The 18,062-nt window shown below is 44.8% G+C and overlaps 1 long non-coding RNA gene across 1 annotated transcript; it reads right to left on the bottom strand.

Annotated features, from left to right (window-relative positions):
• Positions 1-15,218: 15,218 nt before the first annotated feature.
• On the bottom strand, positions 15,219-17,797 carry LOC125548253 (uncharacterized). Its single transcript, XR_007300957.2, has 3 exons — positions 17,473-17,797; positions 16,435-16,527; positions 15,219-15,686 (listed from the first exon to the last, which is right to left on the bottom strand). It is a non-coding gene; the product is annotated as an uncharacterized LOC125548253 (long non-coding RNA).
• Positions 17,798-18,062: the final 265 nt, after the last annotated feature.

Genomic DNA, 18,062 nt, shown 5'->3' with positions numbered 1-18,062 from the left:
AAAGAGGAGAGAGAGAAGGAAGGGGGGCGCCGCCCCCCTCTCCTTGTCCTATTCGGACTAGGGGGAGGGGCGCGCGGCCCAGCCCTGGCCACCTCTCCTCTCTTCCACTAAAGCCCACTAAGGCCCATATACCTCCCGGGGGGTTCCGGTAACCTCCCGGTACTCCAGTAAAATCCCGGTTTCACCCGGAACACTTCCGATATCCAAATATAGGCTTCCAATATATCAATCTTTATGGCTCGACCATTTCGAGACTCCTCGTCATGTCCATGATCACATCCGGGACTCCGAACAAACTTCGGTACATCAAAAAGCATGAACTCATAATATAACTGTCATCGAAACCTTAAGCGTGCGGACCCTACGGGTTCGAGAACAATGTAGACATGACCGAGACACGTCTCCGGTCAATAACCAATAGCGGAACCTGGATGCTCATATTGGCTCCTACATATTCTACGAAGATCTTGATCGGTCAGACCGCATAACAACATACTTTGTTCCCTTTGTCATCGGTATGTTACTTGCCCGAGATTCGATCGTCGGTATCTCAATACCTAGTTCAATCTCGTTACCGGCAAGTCTCTTTACTTGTTTCGTAATACATCATCTCGCAACTAACTCATTAGTTGCAATGCTTGCAAGGCTTATGTGATGTGCATTACCGAGAGGGCCCAGAGATACCTCTCCGACAATCGGAGTGACAAATCCTAATATCGAAATACGCCAACCCAACATGTACCTTTGGAGACACCTATAGAGCTCCTTTATAATCACCCAGTTATGTTGTGACGTTTGGTAGCACACAAAGTGTTCCTCCGGTAAACGGGAGTTGCATAATCTCATAGTCATAGGAACATGTATAAGTCATGAAGAAAGCAATAGCAACATACTAAACGATCGGGTGCTAAGCTAATGGAATGGGTCATGTCAATCACATCATTCTCCTAATAATGTGATCCCGTTAATCAAATGACAACACATGTCTATGGTTAGGAAACATAACCATCTTTGATTAATGAGCTAGTCAAGTAGAGGCATACTAGTGACGTTTAGTTTGTCTATGTATTCACACAAGTATTATGTTTCCGGATAATACAATTCTAGCATGAATAATAAACATTTATCATGAAATAAGGAAATAAATAATAACTTTATTATTGCCTCTAGGGCATATTTCCTTCAACCTCCTCCATGGGTATGCTGAAAATGTCCTCCCGGTCTAGGGGTAAAACGTGGCTTCTGCTGAGCTCCTGAATTGTACTTCCCTTGTCCATACTTCCTCTTGCGATTCTCAATCTGCTGCTGCTTCCCTTCAATCATGAGAGCATGATCTACCAACTCCTGGTAGTTGTTGAAGGTTGCTACCATCAACTGCATGCTCAACTCATCATTCAGTCCTTCCAGAAACTTCTCCTGCTTAGCTGCATCTGTAGCAACGTCATCTGGGGCATAACGTGCTAGCTTACTAAAGTCCTCCACATACTGGCCAACTATTCGTCCTCCTTGGCGCAAGTTGTGAAACTCTCGCTTCTTCATGGCCATAGCTCCTGCTGAAACATGGGAAGTACAAAAAGCCTACTAAAACTGGTCCCACGTGGCAGTGTCGACAGGGAAAGTGGCTGTGAAATTCTCCCACCATGATGCTGCGGGTCCTTCAAGCTGATGGGCGGCAAACTTCACCTTTTCCGCATCTGTGCATCCTGATGTGGTCAACTCCCTAGTTGTCTTACGGAGCCAATCATCTACTACTATCGGCTCGGTGCTACTGGAAAACACCGGCGGATTCAGCCTAAGAAAACGGGCTAAATAATCAACAGGTGGTGGTGGTGGTGGGTTGTTTTTGTTGTTCCCCTGATTCTTGTTCTGGACTAGCAACTGCATCAATGTGTTCTGCTGCTGGATCAACTGAGTGAGCTCCAGTGGGAAGGTAAATCCGGGGTCACGTCTCGGAGGCATCTGAGGGTTTAGAAAAGAAGAGATTTAAGAATAGAGGGGGTCTAAAGAGAAAACACTACCCATATGCACATGAGACAAAAGCAAACAATTCACTTCATTCAATCAATCAAACAAGGGCATACAATCGATCTAACTATCGCAAAAGTGCTCGGACTACTATATTTACATGGTGGAATACTACTACTGATTTGGTGGTCTACTAGAAATATTCTTCGGTTGCAGACTCCATGATATCTGCTCCAGCTTCATCAACATAGTCATCATCGCTATCATTTGGATCCGAGTCGGTGTCGTCGATGATGATGTAGTCTTCCGGGCGAATCTCCTTGGGTTCCTCGTCTTCTTCTACCGGTGTAGGGCCTCCCATAAATATTCCAATCTTCTTGATCAGATCGTCATTTTTCTCCACTAATACTTCGATTTCCTCTTCATAATCTTCACATGTAGCCTTGAGTTCTTCCTCCAGTTACTTGATTCTTGTCTTTGCCTTCTTCAGATCTATCATGTCGGCGCACATCTGGTTCTCCTGACGTCAAATGTGCTGGTTTAACTCCTGGATAAAAGCTGCAATTGATCTATCCTTCCTGGTGCTGATCATCTCCCAGTGCTCATCTCGGCGCCCACAAATCTGGTAGGTCGTATCCTTGAGATCATTGCGGTAGACTACTCCAATGCGTCCCATGGCGATGTGAGCTGTCATGCTCTTTCCTAGATCCCAAGTTGGTGCATCAAAAGAAAACTTTATGGGCTCAGTGACTGACATGAACGTCCTTCCTGGAACTTTAACTTGAATCATCCAGCGCTCTTCTTTCGGGAAAGTGGCATTGTAGGTTCCGGTGAAGCTTGATACTCCTATGTTCAGGTATCTAGTGACTTCCTTCAAGTGGCGTCCAAAGGGTGTATCTTCATCCGGTTGCGTGAACTTGTTCTTTGCATCCGCCATCCTAAAAGAGTAGAAAAGATGAGAAGTCAGAAAGAGAAGAGAGTGAGTAGTGATCTAGGTCTTTTAGCTTAGTGGCCGTGTCCTACAGTCAGCGTGTGCTTTGATACCATCTTGTAGCGACCAGACCTCAAACGGTCCAATCTCTGTGCTCAGGTGTCAACCCTGGATCAGTAATGCTGACACCACACAGTACTTGAAGGATTTATAACAGAGTAGCAATCACACACTTATTACATCGAGTGTCTCCAAAGAGAACTTATTACAATAAATATGGCTTAAGGCCATCTAATAACGATAACAGCGGAAGGCTTGGAAGATAAGTGAGTCCATCAACTCCAATGGCATCACTGAGTATAGAACCACGACCTAAAAGCACCTTAATCGTCGTCTGAAAAGTCTGCAACATTAACGTTGCAGCCTGAAACGGGTCAGCACATGGAATATGCTGGCAAAGTAACACATAGAGAGTAATGGAATGAAATAGGCTATTCTATATGCATATTTGGCTGGTGGAAAGCTCCATGGTTACAGTTTTGCGTAAAGCCAATTTTTCCCTACTGTAAAGGAATAAATTTTATTTAACTATCATCGTAGTTGTTAAACATTGAGAATGGTTGACAACATTCTCAATCCCAATTAAGCATCATCATTAAACAAAACCCAACGAAATTAATTTTAGAGTAACATGATGAGATTCACATGATAATCCAAGTACTAGATACTCAAGATGTCCATAACCGGGGACACGGCTAACCATGATTAGTTTATACACTTTGCAGAGGTTTGCGCACTTTTCTCCACAAGACTTGATTGCCTCCGTTTGATTTCTCGTACTACATGGTGTTTGAGAAACGGATGACCGAGACATAGTCTTTGAGAAGCGCTAGCACCTTACGATCAGGTAGACCGTTACACCTACTTTCCCCTACATCTGCTAGTCTACCACGGTAAGAGTTCGCACAACTTAATCAACTATACTAGAGCCCATAGTAGCTTATGGCTGCACACAGATGTTTCTAGCATGAATAATCTCATGATCCCTTTGAGCCTGGGTGGCGGTCCATAAAAAAATAGGCAATCGCTGGAATACCCAGGTGCCTCAATCCACCCAGATGTGTATTTAAGTTGCCACCTTAGATAAACCATTAATTTAACAATCTCACATCTGTCATGGATACACTCACCCAATCCACGTCTACTAGCATAGCATGGCAATATAAGCATAACGTAAAAGTAACTCCGAAGGTTTGAATGCAGGGCAATAGGTTCCTACCTCAACTACTTCCCAAGCCCACAATTTAATTAGATCCTAATCATGCAATGTGTGAGGATTGATCTAATGCAATAAAAACTGGGTAATTGGAAATATGATCAAAGTGTTACTTGCCTTGCTGATGATCCGCAAAACCTAGTGATTCGAAGTAGCAAGCAGCGCACTCCGGGTACTCTATCACAAACAAACAAGCATACAATAAGTACTCAACTAATTCACAGGTAAAACTCGAATAAAAGATCTAACCAGAAAGTTCAACTTAAGAACTCCGTTTGGCAAAAAGAATCAAATCGAACGAAGCAACGAAAGACAAACGGCAAAAAAACAGGCTTCGTTTACTATTCTGGATCTAGGGCAATTTTTACAGTGGCAAAAACTTATTTGAGTTGGTTAAACGAAAAGAGGGTTTCGAGACGAAACTCCAGGCGATTGAATCGCCTGATTCCGATAAACGAGCGAAAAGTTAGATTAAACCAAAAATCGGATCAGGAATCGCGATCAGATAAATCGCGGATTTAATCCGAGAAAAAGAAAAACGACGAACGTTCGTAGAAACGAACGAACGGACGAACGCTGCTAATTAAATAAACCGGAAAAACCGATCTATTTAAAAAACCAAAACTAAAAAAACCGAACAAAACCGACGGAAAACCGATCGGTTTTCTAAAAAACCGGCAGCGAAAAACTACCTCCGGCGGCGGCGGATCCGGCGGTCCGGCGAGGTGTATTATTGGACATACGGAATTATTACAACAAATAAGCGTAGAAATGATGCTAATCTCAGAAATTCTTCTTTTTATCACACAAATGCATGAATCACATTTGAACTTAAATTTTTGTGTCACAATACATGTCAATTGTGTAACCCACTAAGGAGTCCAAACATACTTGGTTGTGCTCTAGTGGCAGAAACACCACTAGACAAGGGAGTACTACTCACTATGTTCTTGCTAGACCAGGTTCGAAAGAAAATTGGTATGGAATAAATTATCTCCCGTCGACAGGGGCTAGAAACCATCAGGGGTGGCAGGAAAAACAGTCAAGAACGCCTCACTTCAGGCATAATGACAACAGTAATACTCATTGACGATCACAACCGGAAGTTTACAGGGAACACCTTCACAGAAACTCCGCCGGGCATTCTCGCCCGTGTATAATTGTTGCAGTGTCTTGCTACAATTCCATAAGATCTTTGAAGGTAGCAATCGAGAGGAATAGACTTACGGCAACAAATTACAAGATAGCTCAAATAAGCCAATGACATCCAAAACAATGATCTCAAGCTCAATATTCATGTCCAGTATTAATAAGGCTGGAACTTTACAATAAGCCCAAAATGCACTTCGCTAGTATTGCGGGGGATCAGGATCGCAAGACTGCAGGCCGCCCACTATGTCCTTGGCGGAGTGAAAACCCTTCTCATGGAGAAGCCGAACATCGCTATGTGAGTCATTGCCTCTTCTGCCTCTTCTATAGACGACGTACAAGGATGCTTACCCGAGGCGGCGGAGGAATCCACGGTTTCCTTCATTGTGCTCTCGAGCATAGGCCATAGGCAGCTTCTCCTCAAGAATGGAGAGCGGTATGTTCAGACTCTGAACATACCACTTACTAGAAGCAAAGGCGCGCGCGTTGCCGCGTCATTTTTGTCCTTTGTCATTGTATATAAAGTTCCTTCTCTTTGCTATATCTATTGCATTATTCATCTTCTAAGAAATCCTATAGGTCAATGACATAAAAACACATTGAAGAGTGTACCAATAACTTTCTTTTCTAAAAAAAATATGTCTATCATAAACCGTAATTCGTATTAGAGGTGGCAAAGTAACTTATACAACTTGAAGAGCATAGCTAAACATGATAAAGTGATAAGAAGACACCCCAATAGCTTTAGAGCGAAGAAACTTGCAACATCGCATGTACAACAGGAGCATCATCAACGATGGACATCACAAACACTCGACCGCTCAAAAAATGATTCTAAACATAGAAGGTACGGTGTACAATGCACATAGAAACCAATAGTCTCTCTGTAGAGAAAATAAACACCTCAAAGTCCTAACAAAGCACATTAGCATATGTGCTATCAAAGCCAAATATATTAATATGGGAGTTTTTAATGGCAAAAAACGTAATGGCAAATAAAAAAACTACATCACGAAAAGGTTTGCACGTAGTTGGTAATGTTCATGGCCCTGGTCAGCTATAATGCCGGCCTATAATATTCCTCCATCACCTGCTACTCTTCCTCAGTGGCAGCCAAACCCTCCTCCTCACGCAATATCAGCTCATCGTTATAAGAACCCTCTAGATACGATCATCATGCACCTCCTCCTCGTTGGCTCGCCTGCCTTTGCCTTCAGTAGCTTTGACACATCCCCCTCATGAGCATTTGGCTGACACCTTCTCCTAGTTGAGATCGGTCATAGTGGAAGCTTTCCCCTGCAAGAGAAGGCATGCAGGCACCTTACCAAGTGACAACAAAGGAAGGAACCTGCTGTGATGGCAGGAGCTACAGAAAACATAAGAGGGATGCAAGGACTTAGATTATTAGAGTCGGTGGCGCATGCTTAAATCACCTCCAATACATGCATTGTATTTAATTGTCTCCCCTTAAAGGATTCAACATGGATATTTGTCTCCACTCCAATAGGTGTTTTAAATCACATTCTTATATATACTCGCTCACATATATTTTATCAAGGTCCCATAATTAACAATATACATGCAATGACCGCATTTTTATAGAGTATACTAATGGAGTGGCTTAATTAATGATAACAAACAAAAAATTATTATCTAAATCTGTATTTAATTGATTCTACCTTTGTAGGCAATTCAAAAGAGAAGGAATGAGATTCGCTTATTCTTATATGTATAAACAAGAAGCAAATATATAGGAAAATTTATATTAGCAAAGAATATATAACTTCTCATTTGTACACGTAGACGTCTAGTTTGAGATACTAATAAGATTGTACTCCCTCCGTTCCTAAATATAACTCTTTTTAGACATTTCAAATAAACAACAACATACGGATGTATGTAAACATATTTTAAAGTGTAGATTCATTCATTTTGCTTCGTATGTAGTAATTTGTTGGAATCTTTAGAAAGACTTATATTTGGAAACGAAGGGAGTACAAGTCATATTGCGTTCAATCTATTTTATGCAACCAACGCACAACCAGTCAACCATCAACTTGACATTAGAACTGAACAAAAATAGGGGCACAGTTCAGTTTGCATTTCACAGAAAAAATATTCACAAGACACGGCTCGACATCATTTCTCATGTCATCACAAGTCAAGAACACAAATTTTCATAGTAGAAATTGAGATGGATTGCAAGATAGGAGTGCACGATCAGAAATTGCAATCTAATAACGCTGGATTCTGATTACTATCAGAAATTGACATCTAGCAGCGCCACGTCAAAGGCAGATTAAAAATAGGGCTGCCCTCCAAGAAGAACTGAGGGCGGCTGCGGGGACGGAAAGAGGAGGACCGGCAGCGGGCTAGCAGCGGCGACGGCGGCGGATCATCTCAAGTTGCGAATCCTGCCTTCTCTTCACCCCCGACGGCCAGCAGCCACCGTCGACCAGCAGCGCCGGTTCCTTCTTCATTCTCGGGTCCGTGGCGAGGCGGAACGCTGGCTTCGTGCTGCTCGGCAAGGCAGTTCCTCCGAGCGGGGTAGCCGAGCTCGAGGCTGCACCGGTCGGAGCTCGGCGTGGCGACCTCCTGTCCGTGGTGAGCAGCCCCACCGTGGACGGGGCAGCAGCAGGAGAGGGGCGGAGCTTCGTCTGAGATCAGGACATGACAACATCAGGAGTAACCCCACAGAATCCCAAACTAATACGAGGAAACAGAAAACACACCTGAACCGGAAAAACCGGAAAAGTAGGACCTAGTCGATCAAGGAGGCGAAGAGATATCACTTGCACTCCGCCGGTTCCCTCTCTCTCCGCCGGCCGCTCCGGCGGGAGGGAGGGGGAACCTCGGGTCTGTCAGTTAGGTGGGTGTGTGGTAGGGTTAGGGTTGAGGGAGACGTTGCCGAGGCCGTTACAGTGATGTCGCGTCGGAATAAGTTTCTTCGGGCTCCGTTCGCGGTCAGGTGAGGCTTTTGCCTTCGTCTAGGAGTCAGCGGTGTTGGGGATCCCCGGATCTCGTCGAGGTCGCGGGCTATGATGGTTGGAGGTCCATCGGCACTGGCCGTTTGGATCCTCAGATGGGCGATGAAGGCAGGGAGAAGAAGACCTTTCTTCTTCCTTGTTGGTATGATTTGTTGTTGATGTTCTTCTCCTTCCTCTGCGCTGATGCTGGTGGGAGATCCTGCTTTGTCCGGACAGATGGCCCGGCCGCGGTGCTGGACCGGTCGGATGACTCGAGTTCTCTTCCTTTCGAAAGGGGCACTTTTCGTGGTACTCAAAGCCAAAGATGGCGACGGCTGTTGCAGGTGTGTTGGATTGATGTCCATGCCCTCTCAGCGCTGGTGTCAAGAAAGAAGGAAGCAGCATGGCGGCAATTGTACCGTGGTCGAAGATGATGACATGTTTGCGACTGGTTGCAGATCCGTCTGTTGCAGGGGTCTTCTCTCAAGATTTAGGGATGATGACACAGGGCTTCGGAGATCTTCTTGTGTTATGGTTGTCTTACGGTACTCTAGATGTTCATGATCCTTTGTATTTGCGTTTCAGTATGCTTATAAAGGTCAACTACTTTGTATTGATTCGTGATTTAAATGAAAATTTCTCAAAAAAAACATCAGAGTATATTTTTAACCCTAGTGCTACAAATCAACCGGCTGATGGCAGGCAGATTTAAGCCGCCTCGCTGATCGTTCGATCAGTCCCACAACACCATCGGATCCTTCTTCCCATAGCCAGTTTGAATTGTCAACGCACGAACGATCTCCTTCTCGTATCGCACATCAGCCTCCCTTCTCTCCTTCAATCTCGAATCACCCGGAGCCGCCAGCGAGAGCTGCACCGGAGCCCGGGGAGCCGGCGGCGTTGCTTCACTGTAGCGACAACATCGGCGCGACGGCGCTCCATCGCAGCTCCCGACGCTACCGGCGATGCTTCATTGAAACACAAGCCGCTTCGATGCTGCTTCATCGCAACCCCGGCGGCCACCGGCGAAGCTCCATTGCAGCACTGGTGGACCTCCGGTGAAGCTCCATTGCAGCACTGGACGGCCTCGACGAAGGTTCATCGCAACATCGGCGCCCCCCCACCGAAGCTCCATCGGCGGCGACGGGTGCTACGACGCGGCATGACGACAATGGCGGAAGCTGCAGTGCAACACACGGCGACGACGCGGAAGCTGAGATGCAGCAAGCTAGCGGCCATGGCGGATGCTGCGATACAGCGCATAGTAGCCGGGTTCGCAGGTCGATGGTGCGATCCACGTCCCGGGGTCGATCGACCCCGATCGAGGGTCAGGGACGACGGCGGCTCAAGCTGGATTGATTGCCGGATCACCACCCCCATTCATGGACGCTGACCCAGATTGAGGTGCAAGATTCGAAGAGGCCAGAATGCAAGATTGACATAAACATGTACGAGTTCATGGGGAATTGATGCTTGCTTATCAGGCAATCCGCAATCGCACTACAAAATACTGAACTCCGCCGGCGCCGGCCTGCCGGAGTCCGACCTCCCGTGATCCGTTGCTCGTCTGCCGGAATTCAAACTGTCCGCCGCCGTATGAGTTATCTCCCGTCCCACACTCCCGCTGCCTCGTTCGACCTTACGCGAGCGGCGATTCCGACGCGGATTAGGAGTTCTTCGAGGCACAAGAACGGTAGGAAGGGCAAACAGGAGTGTGTGTAGACTGATGGTAGGAGGCTTGGTGATTGATCCTTGACGGAGTGGTGATTTGAAGATGAACCGATAGAGGACGAACTGGGATTTGGAGATTATTGGTCGACCATATTGTTTGCGGGAAAGTAATAATGGCAGATGGAAAAAACTCACGCCATAAGGGCTGACTTGTGGCCCTATTTTGTCATCTATTTTGTGAAGTAGTATCAGGCGGGATTTCCCACCTCCGTAATACTAAGGAAATGCATCATTGCAGATCGTAAAGATCTTTCTTTCCCTCCTACTTCATCGGGCTGTATTGTACCGGGTCATCGACCCGAAACTCTTTGGATCGCGATCCACGTCCCGGATTAGTGCCCCGAAGATGTATACCCCTCGTTGAACCACGTTCCGGAGGGGTGTCGACCCACGACCCTCGACCCGGGCGACCCGGATTCCTGGCAACTATGATACAGCGTTGCCGGCGACAGGTGTTTCGACGCAGCACGGCGGCCATGGCAGAAGCTGCGACGCAGCGCGCCGCTACGACGACGAAAGCTGCGATTCAGTGCGGGATGATGCGATGTAGTACCGGCGGCCATGACTGATGCAACGTTGCCGGCGACGAGTGCGGCGAAGCGGTGTGGCGGCCATGGCAGAAGCTGCGGTGAGGACGACGAGAAGTGTGGCGCCGTCCACTATGGCGGGGTGCTGCGATGCAGCGTCGACGGCGACGGCTGCTGCGGCGGCACTGGCGGCTGCTTTCGTGTGCGGAGGGAATGAGATGCAGGAGAGGGAGCAAGCGAGAAAAAGTGCGGCCGTGAAAGAGATAAGGTGGGAAGAGAGGGAGCGGTCTGTGGGACAGGAACACGTGGTTGGAGGGCGAGGAGGTTTGCGGGATGGAGAAATCAATCGGTTGATTTAGAACGTTTTCTTTTTCCCTAGGATTTTGCAGCCAGATGCGAGAAAGAGAGAGTTTGTGAGAGGCGGCTAAATGACCCAACAGGCAAACAAAATGGACCCACCAGGCGGCCAACCCCGGTCAAAATTGGTGTAACCAGTCAAAATCAATCGGGAAATACACCTTTTGGTGTTCTAAGGATGCGTTTTACTGCGCTTTTGGTGTTGCTGTATTTCTTTAAAAAAAATACTACTCCTGTTTTAAAATATAAGGATTATTAATTTTTTAAGTCAATTTTTTTTCTTTAACACAGTACAAACGCAAGCGCTTATATACACGCGCATACACTCATCCCTATAAACGCAGACAAGCACACCCTACCTTTATGAGGGCACCTCCAAAAGACTGAGTCGGCATATCATCTCAAAATTTACGAAGTTGTCATAGGTACCTCGTCGTTGACGAGAACATCTCCTTTCACTGAATGCACGTTGCCGAAAATTCTGAAATAAATATAGGAATAAATGCGAGCACCAGAATTTGAACCCTGGTGGGCTAGGGATACCACAATCCCTCTAACCATCCAACCACAGGTTGGTTCGCAAAGTCAAACATTTTAATTTTGATCAAATTTATAGAGAACTATATCAAAATTCGTAATATCAAATTGGTATGATTATCATGAAATGAATCTCCATATTTTTTATATTTAATATTGCGGATGTTGATATTTTTTGATCTGAACTTGATCAAACTTAGACAAAATTGACTTTCTAAAAATACTAATACCCCTTATATTCTTACACTGATAGAATATGTAGTTTGTTAGATGGGGAAGATGATGGAGTGTGTTTTTATTTATAATGTAATCATTTGATGGACTTTTTGTGGTTTGGTTCAGTGTTATCCACTAACCGACATATAGTTATGTCGGGAAAAAAATCTACGTTGGTGGGTGCATGCACTATATTGGTGCTATAATATCACATGGTGGCACTTTTTCTAGGTGGTGGGAGGGTGCACCGGACTGATATGTTTTTGTAGGCCGGTTGTTGCTGATTGATTTGAAAAGTCATTGGCCCGGTCAAAATCATGAACCAAATTCAAAATTAAACACCTCAATTGAATGAAAGAGTTTTAGAGTTAGGGAACATAGGGATTAAAAGAATTGAATGGAAAAGCTCCTTGAGAAATTGTTGACCCGATCAAAATTATGCGACCTAATTCTAAATTAAAGATCTCAATTAATTATGAGGCCTTCAATGATGAGGACATCAATACCATTGTTACACCCACAGCCCCTACTGTTACATATACTGGACCAATTACTAGAGCTCGCGCACGCCAATTAAATTACCAGGTACTTTCGTTTCTTGGTAATGATTCTAATGTTCATGAGATTATGATGCTGCCTAAATTGGATACATTTGTTTTGCTTACAAATGAAGGGCCTAGCTTGGAGAAGGATGAACATTGGAGCAAGAACACGCATGGAGTTGATGGCATGCGCAAGGGGATCAAGAACGGAGTTACAAGTGATAATTTCAGGACTTTGAAGCCGCCATAAGGAGTGCGTGAAGCCTTGGACGAAATATACAAGATGCCACTTCATAATATTCGTCCATAGGCTATTCTAGGTGCTGCGTCACCTTATTAATGGGCCAGGCCCATGTAATTTTGAAATACTTAAGTATAGGCTATTTTTAGAGTCCGTATGTGTGGGGAAACAAGAGTTAGGGTTGGTTTCGGACCCCACCCTCAAGGGCCACGAAATTCCCCCCTCTTCCTCCATATATACAGCCCTTAGGGCGTCGTTTAGACTTTGGGTTTTGTTTAGATTAAAAGTTCGTCATAGCTGCAACTTCGCGTACTTCGTTTGTGTCCAACGACCAGACCAAGACGTCACAGAACCCCACCTTGATCAATAAAGCTTTCATCTTATATTCGCAATATCCCGATTGCAATCTCAGTTTCTTGCTTGTTCTTCGTTTGCTCGCAGGAAACAGACCCTCGTGGTCAGGTTGATCATGCTCCGGCGTGGTCAATAACCCTCGGAAGTTGGTTTAGCGATTGCTAAGGCGCGACGTCTCGCACGTTCGTAGTCGGATCGTCAAGGTCGACTCCCACAGAAAACGATAGCCACCATCTCATCGAAATATCGGGACACCTTAGCCTCTATCATTCAAAATTAGGAAGCATAGTGTATAGCATTAAAGAATTGAATGGGTGAGATTTTAGAATTGTTGACCCGGTCAAAATTGGGTGACCCAATTTCAATTAAAGACCTCAAGTGAATATGTACTCTTTAAAACTAAGGAGCATAGTGATGTAGAGGAAGAGAATCTACACTAGGGCACCCTAAACCCACCTCAAAAGCCCTGAAGGGCTGACTGGTCACAAAATTTTGATCTAGCCGGGCGCCTCAAAGAGGCCTCAAACGCCCGGACTAACGGGCACCCCTCATATCCAGTCCAAATATGAGGTGAATATGAGGGCGCCAGGCACGCCTGCCACATCGGACTGATGTCGGGGTCCCACGTGGAATCGCCCGGAAACCCAGCAGTCTGATGCTCGTCTCCTCCGTTGGACCAATGTCGTTGCGTGGTGCCGCTGCGGCGGGCCGCGTCGTGCCTAGCCCGGCTGTTTAAGCTAACCACCGACACCGAAACCCTACCCCTCCACATTTTTCGCAGCCCGTCTACCGTCGCCGCCACTTTTCATTCCCCGTCTGCCACTACTAGTGGCCATGCACTACTGGAATCAGGAACTTTGTCGTCCGCCAGCAGACGGCAACAGGTCTGCCTGAATGAGCTACGGCAAAGGTATCTTTGTCGTCGGCTCGCGGATGACAAAGATGAAATGGTCTTTGCCATCCGCCAGCAGACGACAAAGGACCTGGACAGCAGACGTGTCAGCTACAAGCTGTTAGTGGGTTAACGACGTGCTTTGCCGTCTGCTGGCAGACGGCAAAGATCTTTGCATATTTGTCGTCTGCTGGCCGACAACAAAGACCTTTGCATATTTGTCGTCTGTCAGTGGACGGCATAGCGGTCCACGTGGCAGCACCTAGGGGGCTGTCCTATTTGATTTTTTTGCCGTCGGCTGGCTGACGGCAAAGATGCAATGGTCTTTGTCGTCTGCCAACAGACGGCAAAGCATCCAAATAGCCAGCCTATTGCCCCAGGTTGCACAGGTAACTGACACGTGGCATATTTGCCGTCTGCTGGCTGATGGGAAAGCTCTTTGCCGTCTGTCAGCGGACGACAAAGAGCCTGTATAGCCCCTGTTTTTTCTTTTTCTTTTCTTAAATTCATTCAATTTCACACACACACACATACACACACACACACACATACACACACACACACATGATAATACTTTCGACAAGCATACCAACACATATACATACCAAATCACATCCCTGCCATATGGATATGATCATCCAACACATTGATGTCTACTACATAACCTTCTTCTTGTAGACGTTGTTGGGCCTCCAAGTGCAGAGGTTTGTAGGACAGTAGCAAATTTCCCTCAAGTGGATGACCTAAGGTTTAGCAATCCGTAGGAGGCGTAGGATGAAGATGGTCTCTCTCAAGCAACCCTGCAACCAAATAACAAAGAGTCTCTTGTGTCCCCAACACACCCAATACAATGGTAAATTGTATAGGTGCACTAGTTCGGCGAAGAGATGGTGATACAAGTGGTATATAGATAGTAGATATGAGTATTTGTAATCTGAAATTATAAAAACAGCAAGGTAGCAAGTGATAAAAGTGAGCGTAAACAGTATTGCAATGATAGGAAACAAGCCTAGGGTTCATACTTTCGCTAGTGTAAGTTTCCTCAACAATACTAACATAATTGGATCACATAACTATCCCTCAACATGCAACAAAGAGTCACTCCAAAGTCACTAATAGCGGAGAACGAACGAAGAGATTATGGTAGGGTACGAAACCACCTCAAAGTTATTCTTTCCAATCAATCCGTTGGACTATTCCTATAAGGCCTCACTTGGCTGCAACGGGGAGCAAACCCAGGGCATGAAAACCCCAACCGAGGGATTTCCCTGGTAGGTGGGATCCCCCCTCCCACCACGGAGGATATGACCCTTGCCATTTGGTAACAGGTGGGCAGGGGGAAACTGAATCGTTCTACCCTCGGAATCACACAGCAGGTAACTTTTTTATTAGTAAAACATTCGAAAACAGGCTAATTCCACAAGTAATTCCCAAAAAGTCTAAACAAAAGGCGCAGATAATTCTGCAAAATATATAGGAATGTCCAAGACATTACAAATAATTCAAGAATTTGGGAATAATCAGAGGAAATTAATGAATTGTAAACTGATAAATAATAATATATTGAGAATATCAACTCGACATGCTTTTGGCAAAATCATCAGAGGTACATTTCTTATAGGAAGTTAATACGGACCAAGAAACCAAATCTTCCTCCTCTCATGCTGCCATTACAAATAACATCATTGTTCAACAGGTTCTGGGTTTTAGAACAATGAAGCCAATGCCAATAGGAAAAATAGATTTTAGCTACTAGAAACACGATAGTCGCGGGCTTGTCCTGGACCTTTACACCAGTACAAAATGTTCTAAATTATCAAAACTCCATGCCAGTACAAAATGTTCTAAATTATCAAAACTCCATGCCATGGACAACCACACTTCTGAAGATGCAAATTGTAACACAATGTTCGGGATATCTCGTCTTCCTCTACTCCACATCAGTTGAGAACAACAGCTCGACGTTGACTGAATTAGAACATTTTCTTTTGGAAGTCAGCAACTGTTTCAGAATACAACAGTTTAGTAAATAGTAAATCGTTCAATACTAGCACGACACGGTTTCATTGCACTATTTTCAAGCATAAATAGATCAGCAACAGGTGGCAAGACTAATGAAAAAAAGGCTCACCCTTCTGAGTAGTACTCGTGCGAGAACTTCTTACCCATATCTTACAATTTATTCGGAAGACAAATAAGTTGATTTATGTTGCATTTGAGAACTGGAGTACATGGCCATGGTTTATCATACCTGGCCCCTTCTCTACTGGATGTAATTAAAGAAAGGCACACATAGAACTGTACAAGGTTGATCGAGCATAGAAAAACGTAATTAGTTTATCCTATCACTGATCCACCTACCAGTTCAATTATCCTTTTCAGATAAGAATTGTGAATAGATTAATGTAAGTTAACAAATAAAGCATTATTGGGCAGACATTTTCGCACTATACGCAATGTAGTTTTCTTCATTGCGGAAAGTAAAAGGTATATACTATATACTTTATAAAAATAAAGGCAACGAAAAAAGTATGTGTAATATATATTTTGCCAAATTAGTTTCAACCAAGATCCAACTTCTGCTCAAATCTAATGACTTCCACCAGTAGTTCAATTCAATAATCAGAAAGTTCGGTTCAACCAAGAGCCCTACTATGCCTAAGCCTTAAAAAACACTTGGGCGAGAAAACAAGCCTTGGAAGATTAAATCATGAAGGTTCACTTGTTCTAAGTGTAATGAGGGAAAATACCTTCACTCCAAACAGGATTAGATAGTCTAGAAGCAGTTCGTTCCGTTGCAAAGACAAGACTATCTTGCAACACGAAGAATGACATATCGTCACCTATCAGATTCAGACAAACCACAAATCATTATCCAACAATGTTATTTTTAATTTGGACAATCACTCCATATTTGCCAACGGAAAATAAAATTATGTACATCATCTATATTTTTGAGCTTAAACTATAATGTCAGGGCAACAAATTCCATATGTATATGCTAAAGAAAGAAACGATAATGATTACTGTTTTGAGCTTAGATTATCATTGCATCAGATTCAGTGACATATTATTCTCCTCCGGTATTAACAGAGAGCAACATTAAAACAACCGTTCATAGTTCTGGTCATAAGAATTTGGATTTTATACTCTACTAGCTAAACATAGATGCAAGATCCAGTAGTTCAGGAATCAAGAGTTGAAAGAACAAACCGTGATGCAAATTCTAGGCAATTATATACAGATCAGTATATGAATTTAAACTTTCTAAAATGCTAGGTGTGGAGCGCTTTGTCTGCATGCAAGTGAAATTCATGATTATAGTCTACTAATTATGATACAACCATGCATTATGATACTGATAATTGTGTGTCCATACATGCTCCTAATGAATTGATCTGACACTAGCTATCCAATATGTTTTCCTACTAGTCTATGAATTGTGATTTGATTAAATGGCAGCTGCTGAGCCGACACCAATCATCTCTGAAATAAGTACACACCACTGACACTGTTTGTGCACTGCTGCCATTGTATGAAAATCAGTTGTCTTAACCAGTACAGCAATTTCTCTCTCCCACTGTTGCTTTTTAATTTCAGAAGAAAGGCATAACACAGGAATGTATGAGATGTATAACCTGTGAGTAAATTTTGCATCCGACCTATAAAAATTAGTTAAAAGAAGAGAAGTGCTCAGGTTCTTGAATCTGTATGTTCAAGCATCAGTGCATGGACGTTGGGTGCATCGACTGGTGAAAAAGAATGAGGTGGAAGAGGAGGGGGCTAACCTTAGGTCGACATTAGTGGAATTTGACCGTGGAACCGTCGCCGTCGCCGTCGCCAGAGGGGAAAGGAAATTCGAGGCGGAGGGGAGATCCGGGGAAGGAGCAGCGTAAGGACCAGGGATGTCGCGGTCATTGGAGAGACGGAGTGTGGTGGTGGAGCACCGGAAGGAGAGGGGCCGGGCCGTCTCTCCAGTCGCCGGCAGAGAAGGTCGGAAGGGAAGCGGTGGATCTTGGTCGAGCTCGCGGTCTCGAGCCGTGGCTTTTCTCCCCGACCCCTGGAGGCATGGAGCGTTTTCCCAGGGAAACCACGCGGGTCAGGGATGGATACCTCCCCAACGAATGCGTCCAAATGTCGCTGTGGATTTCCTCGGTTCGATTTGGCCCGTGCTATCTTCACCCGGGTAATCGGCGGGGATCCCGAAGGGATTCCCTGCAACCAAATGAGGCCTAAGTGTCACAAACAGCCCTAGAGTTCGTACTAGAATAGCACTTTAAGATACAAATCAACCAAAACCCTAATGTCACCTAGATACTCCATTGTCACCTCAAGTATCCGTGGGCATGATTATACGATATGCATCACACAATCTCAA

The sequence above is a fragment of the Triticum urartu genome, chromosome 3A (assembly GCF_056163025.1).
Source record: "Triticum urartu cultivar PI428250 chromosome 3A, HENAU_Tu73, whole genome shotgun sequence".
Lineage (NCBI taxonomy): Eukaryota > Viridiplantae > Streptophyta > Magnoliopsida > Poales > Poaceae > Triticum > Triticum urartu.
This window is presented reverse-complemented; position numbering and strand designations above follow the sequence as displayed.